The following is an 8,815-nucleotide window of genomic DNA, read 5'->3' on the forward strand; positions in this document are numbered from 1 at the left end:
TTTCAGGATGATACGTAGACTGTTAAACTTCTTAATCAAGTGACAGCCCTTTCCAGAGAGACCCACCTACAGCATACCCTGTAGACCAAGTAGAGTTAGGAAACCCTTTTCCAAGTTTATTTCAAACTAATTGCACACTGAATCTGTCCTTTAAAGGAGAGAATGGTTTCAAGCAGAGGGGAAAAAAAAGAAGGTATCTCTCTTCCCCAGTAAAAGCCTCAAAACCCAAGAAGAATGTCTATTGATTGTCATGTAAGAGATTGATGAGGGAGAACCACAGGCTTGATTCATCACTTATCTGGTACCGTCACCTATGACATTGGACATAAAGCTATCAAACCAAAATGGTAGTTTCTTTCTTTCAAAGTAATAAGAGGCCCCATGAGAGATGATAAGGAATAGTCAGTAGTCCACAAGACTAAGCCCACATTTATGGCCATGGGTAGTACCTGTAATTTGAAGGGTCTTTATTATTGTCTTCAGTGAAAATGAGGGAAGTTCGGAAGTTGGCCTCTTCATAAGCCACAAAGTTGGGCCAGAGATAACACAGCTATTGTTTTCATTAACTTTATTCTGTAAATTGCTTAGATTTGGGAAAGAGCAGAACAGAAAGTTCTTCAGGCTGAGATAGATGTATGGATAGTGAAAACATTCAGTTGGCAACTTTATTCGTAAGTATGCATTTGCACATGCTTTGTATTCATGTGTGGTCAGCATGCAAACTGAGATACAAGTTTATTTGCTGTTCTAAAGGCATCATTACAGAGGATATTGCAAAAAATTGGGAGGGAAATGGGATTTCTTTTTGAGATTGGATATGATTTTTTACAGCAGCAGGAGTACAAATGCAGCATGTGAGCTATCAAGAACTCAGCAGGTGCCAAAAATAGCCCCTGGATAAAGAGCTTTGATTTCAGAGAGTGGGCATGTAGCCTGGCTGCATCTGCAGCGTGGATGGGCCATTCTGCAGCCCTTCTTCCCTTAACCCCATTCCTTCAGGCTGCTCACCCACATAGCCATCCCCTCCAAGGACTGGGGCACACGACATGCTCCCCTTGCTCCTGCCCCATACCACTCCACCCCACTGGCTTGTTACTTAGGGGCCTCCCAGAGAAAAGGCTAAGGATGACTGTATCTTCCCCAGAGGTTTTATCTCCCCACAAGGGGGGTACGGCCCCTTTTCCTGCCCTGGGTGCTGGGAGGGGGCTGCAGGGCCCGCGCTGAGGTGCTGGGGATCAGACTGGATGTGGGGAGCCTGTTTCCCTCTGCTCCCCACATTCACAGAAGTGGAGGGCTCCTCTTGCCCCAGATGAGCAAAAAGGCCTCACAAAGGAGCTGACACCATCCCGCCTGCTGTGAGGAGAGGAGAAGCCCTGGCCATGGCAGCTCCTCTGTGGAGAGGGAAGTGGCACAAGGCTGTTGGCTCCTCCAAGATGGCGCCCTGGCACAAGGCTAAGGCCATCCCTCCTCCAAGATGGCTCCCTGTGAGCCCCTCTTCAAGGAACAACAGGACCTCATGGGTGACCTTCAGTCCTCAGCTGGCAGAAAGGGTGAGTTGTGGGGGATGCCAGCAGCCGTGCTGCCAGGGAGGGAGGCAGGGTGAGGGGCTGGGAGGGCCAAGCGCCATTGTGGTGTGGTGAGGGTGCCCCTGCTCTGCCCTAAGGGCCTTGCCACGCCATGCTGTGTGGTGTTTGGGGTTTGAGTTTTATGTTTAATGAAAAAGAGGTGCTTTATACAGTAAGTGGATACTCTTCTAGGGAAAAATGAGTGAAGAAAGAAAAAAAAGAACTCCAAAGGAAAACTTTTAACTACATTTGAATGGGGATGTAGTGGGGCAGGAGGGAGGCTGCAAAGTGGTCCCTTGGGGCAGCGGCGGCAGCTCCTAACAAAAACTGCAGTCTTCTGGCAGCAGCACAGCATCTCTGCAGGGCTGCTTCCCCCAAGAGCTGCCAGCCGCCCTCCTCGCAGTCAGCTCTGGGTCAGGCAGCCATGCCCGGGGGGGCTGAAGATTTACTGGATCATCTGAACAAAAGAATAACTGCTCTGGGGACTTGGAGATTGTTTTTCTTAGCTCCCTCCCATAAATACTACAGGATTGTCCATTAAAAGGGCAGTTGGGGAAAGGATCATCCAACTCCTCCAGATGCTGAAGAGTCGGGCTGGCAGGCCTGCTCCTAAGGCATCTGTGGTGCAAACCCTCTCCCCTTCTGCTGCTTTGCAAGATGGATAGAGGGGACTTTTGCCTGAAAAGGCTGAGAATCTGGAGTAGCAGAAGTCAGGTATGTACAGGAGTGAGGCTATGGACCTGCATTAACAAAGTGAATGAGAACAGGAAGTGTCCTCCCCTCTGGGACCCAACTGCCATTTCTTCTGCTCCTCAGTGGCCCACACAATGGGGAGGCAGGAGGGGCATGGTCGAAGCTTCATGATTGTTCTCTTTCAACAGCAGTTCCTGATGGTTATTCCCTCTCCTTTGTAAAATGTTTCTCTGCAGCTTTCTTGTAGGCCCCTTTAGGTACTGGAATGCTGCTGTAAGGTCTTGTTTATATATGTAAGAGTTTAGATGATGATGCTGTTTGTCACCATGTTGATTGAGGCCACTAACATTTTTACAACTTTTGCTTACAAAAAAAGTAATAAGAATAAAGACATAATTTCACAAATAATATTTTTGATGGGAAGCAGTCTTTTGGAAAGCTTCTGTGATACAGCCCAATATCCTAGTAATTTATTTCATTCTATACCGTAGTATCGGTGAGTCTTTCTTGGTTTTAAGAATAGTTCTTGGGTTTAAGAATAGTTGTCCTAAGAACTTAAACATATAGAATTTTATATAATATGAATTTAGCCTTGTTTTTTCCAGATATTTCCTAGCCTAATGGGAATAATTTATGGAGGTCATTGTAATTGCTTTATTATGTTGCTAACATAAGAACAGTGAGTAAATTCCCTAAAGAACTCCATTTCATTTAGTGAGGAAAATACTGGTGTGCCCTGTAGCTCTGATTCATACTGCTATTGTAAAGTCAGCCAGCTGTGAGATGTATGTGGAGGATGGATGATAAATGTGTTCTAATAATCCAGTATACAAAGTGTTTCCATAAAAATTCTTCAGTAGTATCCAAGGACATTAAACAGTCCATCAATAAAGTCCTTCTTCAAATGGTTGTGAATCAGGCAAAGGCAGTTTTAATGCACAGTTATACAGTCTATCTCAAGTTTTCCCCGTGGTAGTTCCAGAATCTGTTTTTAGCATATGATTATGATACTACCGAGAACGTTGCTTCTGATAAAAACTGAGTTTGATTTGCAGTATTCTCAGCTTCAGTTGCTGAAATGAAATGAATGAGTCTCATGCTTTTATTACTTAGGATATAAGTGTTTGTTGACAGTCATCAAAGAAATTAGCTTTAAAACATCTTGACTTAGGATGTATCTTTTTTGCAGGATTCAATTAACCTTGATTACTTAAACAGTACTTTAGATCTCCCCTTCTTTGTGGTGGACCTCTGTTTTGGGTCTGTTTAATTCAGATGCAGTAGTGGGATAAAACTCTAAGCACTACTGATGTGCTGAAGACAGGAGAGTTGCTGCACCGAGAGGCACCCTCATCATCCACAGCTTAAAAGATTTGGCACTGGAAGACTCACTTTGGTTGTTCCTACTCTCTCTGTAAAGCAGGTAGGAAAAAACAGAGTGAATCTTCCAATGCCAAACCAGGCAGGAACAACTGAAGTGAGTCTTCCAGGTCGTTCCCATCTGCTTTTAGAGAGGGGACAAACAAAACATCTGGGATGCAGATAATCTCTAATACCCTTTGTGAAATTTGCTTTGGAGAGCTGCAGATTACTTGCTCAGAAAGTACCGTCTCGAGCTGTACATCAGTCCTGTGCACTGCACCAGTGGGAAAACAACTGAGAATGAGCAGTCACAGGGGAAATTCTCCATCAGAGAGCTTTGAGCCTTTCTGAACTTTCTGCTGGAGCCAGCTCCAACCACAGTGCTGGCCTGATACATCCTGTCCATCCAGATTCCTCCTTCCCCAGATATTTGGCTAGGAATGATTTCATGTCAGATAAATGCTTTCTTCTATTAAAAAACCTGAGAAGATTGGATGATTTATTCTAAAACAAAAATCATACATTTCCTGAATAAACTTTAAATAAAATGTAGACTATCCAAATCTCTGTACTTTGTTTTCAACAAAAGCCATGAAATATAGAAGAACTATTTAAAATATTTAAATGGAAAAGAAGATGGAAGATTAGGGTTGAAAATACTCGGTTTGACTTAGTTCTGTATAATCTCCACATGTTTCTAATAGCCTCGTGGTAAAACCCAATAAAACCACTAGAAGCAATGAAATCATAATGAAACATCTCGAGGTCAATCTTGTTTTTCTTTTGGTTTTGCCGTTTAGCCCATACAGTATTTGTAGCAGATGTAATGTGAGAGATCTGTGAACATAAAACACTTCTTATTTTGCTTCCCCTGCTTTTTCCATCTTATTAAAATACCCTTCTTTGGGGTGGGGGGAAGCTAGAGCTATTATATCCTTATTAGGAAAGTTCAAAAGCAAGAATTAACTACAGTGAGTTTCATGTGGTGGGTCAGATCCTGGCTTTCAGCTTGTGTTGTGTGCAGACACACGCAAGTGTACATTTCATTCCTAAATGAAATGCAGATACCTCTTTGTGGTGAAAGATGACTGCTTTTAAAGCAACAGATGCAGAACTCTACCTTGCAGAAGAAAAACTCCTATGATGGAACCTGTAAAGCAAAACTGTGATCTACCCTGAGCACATCTGTAATTCCCAGTGGCATGGGAAGTCTAGGGTTCTGTAATGACTTAATCGAAAGCACTTCAGGAACAGTATTTGCTTGTTCTTGTGCTAGGCTGAGTGCTGTATGCTAGTTTGGAAAGAAGGACAGCGTGCCCTACCACCAAAAGTCTTTGCGGGACTACAAGTAAGTTTTCATCATATCACAAAGAGAAGAAGGAAAGGAGTTGTTCTATTAACTGCATAGTCTTTTCCAGTTGTTTTCAGTGAGTGAGAGGTAGCCAAGAATTAGCTGTGAAGGGATGACCTGTGAGTCACAGATATGGATACCTGCAGATCTGACTTTAGTGGCTGTCCACCAGCAGCAGCTTTGTGAGGGATGGCTTCCTCTGTCCCTACATCTGCAGCTGTTTGTACCTTCTCATCTTGGAGCCAGCATGAATAGGAAGTTTGATTTCTATTGAGAAGAAATGATTAAACACTTTTCACCCAGCAACACTCACCGTCTTGTCTTCCTGAAGCCTTCTTTATTCATTCCCCAAAATACCACTCTCCCAGTAACAGATTGCTATGATTTTACTTTGACAGCCTGTAAAATATCTAAAATATCTTGTGACACAAATCTGCCAAAAGTCTCAGCTGTGCCCAATCCGTTCCTATCCATCATCTTCTAGGCTGTGGAGATGCAACTGTTGCTACTTTATAAATGATGGAATCTGAGGTTTTGTCACTTCAAACAGGAGCCTGGCAATTCCTGTGAATATTGTGAGTAGTGAGCCTGTGCTTCGAGAGAGATAGAAGTGGCTAATCCAAGGTAATCATATGTCTTATATAACTGCCTGAGTCTTCAGCTGATTTATCCTTACCATGTAACACCCTGCTGAATGAGAAAACTGCTTTTTCTCTGTTTATGGATGGGAAGCAAACCCTGAGTTCTTGTGGTCACTTGACCATGAGATCACATGAGAAGTCTGAGGCAGTGAATAATGAACTGAATTTAAGCAGTGACCACCCTTCCTGTTCTATTGATCTCATCTGTTTGGGGTTTTGTGAGACAAACCCTCTTGTAAATTCCAAAAGTATCAATCAGTATGCTCCAAAGTAGTTGGTGAGGAATGTAGTTTTGAGCATCTATCACCTTCTTAGTTGTATGTGAAATCACAGCCTAAAGTGAGAAGTTTAATACGTGTATTTAATTTGCAGATCATCCCTTAGTGAATGGATGAGTTAAGTTAATGCATTAAGTTTGTCTATAGTGGGGCCTCTCTTTCAAATGCAGCACAGTCAGATATTTTCCAGCCATGATTATTGCAAGAAGATGTGTTCCCCCACTGCAAGACAGGCAGCAGGAGCATCCCTGTAGGAAAACCTGCACTGTTTTCCCTCCTCGCTGTATTTAGTCCTCAGCCGGAGGGCTGTGATCTCAGCCAGCTTAGTGCCTGGAGGGGAACAGCAGCAATTCCTCATTGCCAGTTCGACCGTAATGAAAGATAGCTGTCTGGATGTGAAAACACACCTGGTCCTTCAGTAGACACAGACACGGGAGTACTTAGCAGTGGGCAAGATCAAAGGCAGCCTGAGTTTTCCAAATTCAATTCATTTCCCAGGTTACACATTTTGCTTGCACACACCAACCACCTTCTGCTAGTAGTTACCTCATTTTTATGGAAAGCACAGAAAGGACTGAGGTCATTTCCAAGGCCATCCATCTGGCTTGAAGATGAAGCTTTCCATCTGCTTTGAAAGTATTATGGATCAGTTTTCTATTGTTAAAAATGAACTAAAATTAATGTTTGCTGTAGAATTGAAAGCAAGAGCTCATCTAACAGGGATGTTACTGCGTTTTCTGAGTGCTCCACAATTAGCAGTATAGCATGAGGGGAGCCTACAATTTAATGTTTCATCTAATTATTTAGATCATCATTTGTATGGTGGGATACATATTCAGGCAGCACAAAGAAAGCTTAGCTACATATAAATCATTTAAGCTCCATCTTATTGATATTATCTTAGTTGATATTAAGACTAGCTGAGAATATGAGCAACTCTATTAGTTCCATAAGATTCTGTATTTGGGTTGGCAACCAAAAGCTCTTAGAAGTTAGTGAGATGTGGAAGTGCTCTGGTTGTGTCTCTTTCTCCCAGCTCTAATTCTTGCACATGGATTTAACACTTCAAAACTTCCTTAGCATTGGCAGAATCCTCAAGAACCTGGTTTAAGATGTCTTTAAGGATGTTTTTATGCCCCAACAATCTGCAGTGGCTTCTTGCCTCCCAGTAGCATCTCTAGAGCAATGAAGCTGCAAAATAACCAGCAGAAAACTTTTGTCTCTGATAATTATGTGTTAATTTGGGTTATTTCCCAATTTATTTCTTCCATAGCTGTATACAATGCACCACTCTTCTTAACCATCTTCTCTCCCTCCTCAACACTCTCCTCTAGTGTGTCTTAAGTATACTTTTATTGGCTAAGTTCCCTTTCTTTTTAGCAGGGGGAGGCAACTTCAAAATAAGATTGAACATTGCCAGTTATGAAATATGTTCTTTCCACATATACTTGAGATTATTCCATGCAAACTGTTGTAATTAGTGATTGATTGATTGATCTTTTTCATATGAAAGTTTTGAGACTATAAAGGTCACGTTTGTTTTTATGCTCTGAAAGTAGGAGAAATATATTTACCAACACAAAGCTTGCACTCTAACTTGATAAGCAACAGCTTCATTATTTTTGTTGGAAGGAAGTGTGATTATAGCTGGAAAATATGAACAGATCCATGCATGCAATTATCATATGGAAGCTTCTGCTAGCCTAATTGCACTGTGTGTCAAGCTGCTTGACAACAAACACTGTGAGACACAGAAAATAGCTAACATAAAGGAAAACTTACCATCAAAATTATTTTACCTTCTGTGTTTGCCTCTCCCCAGTTAACAGCAGGGTCTTGTGTTCAGTACAGGAGGACTGTTGTAGCAGTCAGATGCTCCAGTCAAGGTCACACGTCACTAAGCAACAAAGAACTAAAGTGCTCTAGGCCTATAGTTAGCAGTATTTATACCACAAATAATAAAGTTAGGTGAGAAACTGGACCACTGCCTTCCTCCCAGCTGTAGTGCGAGGCACGTATTAGTATAAACCACAAGTTTTAAAGATGTGAACAATAGAATGTAAAAACCCCCAAACAACTGCATTTCAAATTTGCAGAGCGAAACTGGACATTCTTTGAATAGGGTTTGAATGAAGAAGGCTAATTTTAAAAGAGCCTCTTGATTCCATAAAAAATATGCCCTCACACCCAACACTTCCACATTCCCTACTTGCCAGAGTGTAAAGGGCACACTTGTGGTTTTCTTTGTCGTGTAGGACTTGTGTGGAACTGAAGTTCTCCTTGTAGAAGTCGCAGCTTCTTAGCACTGGGGTTGACTTCGACCTCTTGAGACATGACTAAGCTGAAGAGTGTCAGACTATGTAAACTGTCTCAGAGAAGCAGACAAAAGGGTTTACACTTTGTAGTTAGCCAAAGGTCGTAGGTGGCTGGAGAAGGTGGTGGTGGTAAGGCTAGCAGCACTTTCTGCTTGGCAGACCATGGCACTTTGGCACCGTGTGTGGGCAGACTCATCCAAAACCATTTAGTTTGGAACTACTCATTTCAAATCTTGGATCTACTTAGCATCTTTCTTCATGATTTTTATCTATGCAAAGTGATTGTAAAGTGATGACTGGCAGGGTTTTACTATCACTTCACATAGTTAACTGTGAAGTAACTAACTGTATGAAGTTAAAACTTTGCGTTTTCTTTGCTGGCAAAGGCACATGTGCTTACGCTGCTTCATTCCTGGCTGCTTGTTCTTGTCCCTGTGTTACCCCTTCACTTGGGTTGACACAACTGTCTGTTAGGACTGTGCTGAAAACATATGTGTACTGGTTTGAATTAAAAGTACTTCTCATCTGATTCCTCATCTGGTTTCATAAATAATTGGGTCTGTACAGCTAGGAGAGGAGAGGAGGCAGTGCAGGGAGGAATGCATAGCTG

This window comes from Strigops habroptila, chromosome 8, assembly GCF_004027225.2.
Source record: "Strigops habroptila isolate Jane chromosome 8, bStrHab1.2.pri, whole genome shotgun sequence".
NCBI classification, from domain to species: domain Eukaryota; kingdom Metazoa; phylum Chordata; class Aves; order Psittaciformes; family Psittacidae; genus Strigops; species Strigops habroptila.